Below are 2,790 nucleotides of genomic sequence, written 5' to 3' on the forward strand. Positions count from 1 at the left end.
AAGGTTTTCTGCTCCTGCCTGAGGTAGCCACAGCTGTGCTGCTTCTTCTCTCACAGCCTTTTAACCCCTGCGCCGAAATAACACTTTAAAGGTTGATTTTAAATAAGAATAATCATTTTAAAAAACGGGTATGGTGGGGTTTTTCCCCTCAGGTTTGGTGCTCAGCCCCATCCATCCCTGCTGCTCCCCTCAGGGTGCCCTGAGGGGGTGTCTGAAGGGACAGCGTTTCCCTGAGGGGAAAAAAAACAGCTGATAAAGTGATTTCTGTAAGTAACATCCACTACGAAACACTCTCTGTTCAACACAGAAAGGTTTTGGGGTGCAGGTCCTCAATTTCAGCCCTTCAACTCCAGGTTTGAGGTGTGTGGAGAGGAGCCATGGGGGGGGACAGTCTTTGTGCCTAAATCTGACCCCAACCCACACCTAAACGGGCAAAAAATAACCCGTTCCACCACAGAGTGCAGCCTGAGGAGCAAATCCAGCCTGGAATGAGGGAAATAAAAGCTATTTTGGGTGTTTTCCCTCTCACATCACAGCCCACCCACCACCTGCAGCAGCGCCAGGAACCCTCAGCTCTGCTTTTTATTCTTATTATTCCTCAATTTAGGTGGTTTGGGAACGAATTTGCACCTCCAATGTCATATTGAGCCTTTATCCTAAACAAAAATGGGATTTTTGTAAGTTTTCAGTATAGATCAGGGGCCTAACATGTGCTAATAGAACTCCCCGGGTGTGCTCAGAGTTTTCTCATCCCTCACTTAAATGTGTATTTTTGTCATTATTTGTGCTAATAGAACTCCCTGGGTGTGCTCAGAGTTTTCTCATCCCTTACTTAAATGTGTATTTTTGTCATTATTTTATTTGATTCTATTTTAATCTGCATGATTTCCTTTCTACAGGACGAAGAATCAGAGAAAATCGGAAAAAACAGAGGAAAAAAAACCCAGGGAAAGAAAAAAACCCTCCATGTAATATACAAAGCGACTGTGTTTATGCTCTCAGCGCTGAGGGAAAAACAGAGGAAAAAAAACGCAGGGAAAGAAAAATCCCTCCATGTAATATACAAAGTGACTGTGTTTATGCTCTCAGCGCTGAGGAAAGGAAAAGGAAACATCCCAAACCAATCTCCAAAGTAAACACTCCTTTTTTTTTTTCGTTTTTTTTCTTTTTTTTTTTCACTCAATGTTTGCCCAATGCTAACAGAGAAATATCAGGGCTAAAGTGCATCCATTAGCAGGAGTTTAGCGACTGCTTAAGGCTCACACAGGGTGGAAGTTGATGCTTTCTGCCCTGTAAACAAATTAGCTTGTAGCAACAAATAGGATGACCCTTCTTAGCTAATATTATGGGGTTAGCTTGTTAAATATTTAACGTTTATCTTTCCATTTCCAGCGTGGATTGAGCAGTTCTCCAAACACTGAGGTCCCAGCAGCAGATGGAGATGCACAGCCCATTTGCTCTGCTCAGCTCCCTAAGAAATAAAATCCACTCTCAGTCAAAAAAAGGGTTTAAAACTGACTGTACTCATTTTTATTTGCATTCATTTTGTCTAGCTCTGCTCTGCATTAAAACAGAGCTAACCAATCCAGCTGCAAACAGATTGAAGAGAAATAGGCTGGAATTGGACAAAGACTTTCCAAAAACTTGGTGGCAGAGGATTTCTTCCTCCGCATAACACAACTACAGGCCCAAGGTGAGGTTTTAAAAAGATCCCACAAATCCCTACAGACAGAGAGGAGAGTGGAGGAAGAGAAGAAAGCATCAGGATTACAACTTGATCCCTAAACAGGAATCACAAATACATATCAGGTTTAGCCAAGGGTCCTGTTTATAAAGAGGAACAAGCTGCTTTGTGTGTGGTACATGAGGAATTTAAACCCCCTTGAATCCACAATCCTGTGTCCAAAATCATCACTTCAGGCTTTCTTTGCTTTCAGAATACAAACATTTATTCCCTGGAATTCTATGTTTATCCACAGATAAACCTATCCTGTTCCACCTGTTCCATAGGTGGTTCCTCAGTTGTTCTGAAAGGTGTTATATCAGGGGTCTTTTTCACCATGAAATCCTAAAGAAACACTAAATTTCAGCAGCAGTTCCATTTGCTCAAGAGCCTGGTAGAAGTTTCAGCTGCTAGAAATACCCCAAGCCTAAATTAAAATGCTTCCAGCACTGTCAAACTTCCTTAAATGCACAATTCCAACCCTCTCCAGGGTCAGCCAAACCTCTTCCACCCAAGTGCCCCAATTCCTGCCCATTCCCAGCCCGGACAGAGCTCCATTGTGGCTGCAGCAGCCCCAGAGGCTCTGGCTGGGCTGGTTCTCCCCTCGGTGGAAAGGATGTTTGCAGCTTGTTGTCTGTGAGTTTGGTCCATTTTTAATCCCGGAGACAATGAGGTCTATTCTCCCCCTGAATTTCCCACTAGAACTGACTGGGGTTTGCTCTCAGCCTGGACTGGTTCCAGTGGTGTTCCCGGCAGCGCTGCCAGCTCGGCTGGGTGTGCTCCTTAGTGCTCCTTGGCAATTCCTGCCGAGCCTCAGCTGCTGCAAGGCAGGAGCTGTGTGAAAACCTGTTACCCGACAAATCCCAGCGGCACCGAGTCCCTGCCAGTCGGTGTTGCCTGACATAGGGAAGTGTGGCTGTTCCAGAGGCTCAAAACACATGAGGCAAACCCAAGCATCCCATTTCTTAATCTGTTAGAGCTCATTTGCAGCTCCTTTGTGATTTTGGGAATGCCCTAGGAAGAGATTTCTTTTTTAATGAGGGAATCATAGAATTTAGGGGTTGGAA

This window comes from Acanthisitta chloris, unplaced genomic scaffold (genome assembly GCF_000695815.1).
Source record: "Acanthisitta chloris isolate BGI_N310 unplaced genomic scaffold, ASM69581v1 scaffold1432, whole genome shotgun sequence".
Classification (NCBI taxonomy): domain Eukaryota; kingdom Metazoa; phylum Chordata; class Aves; order Passeriformes; family Acanthisittidae; genus Acanthisitta; species Acanthisitta chloris.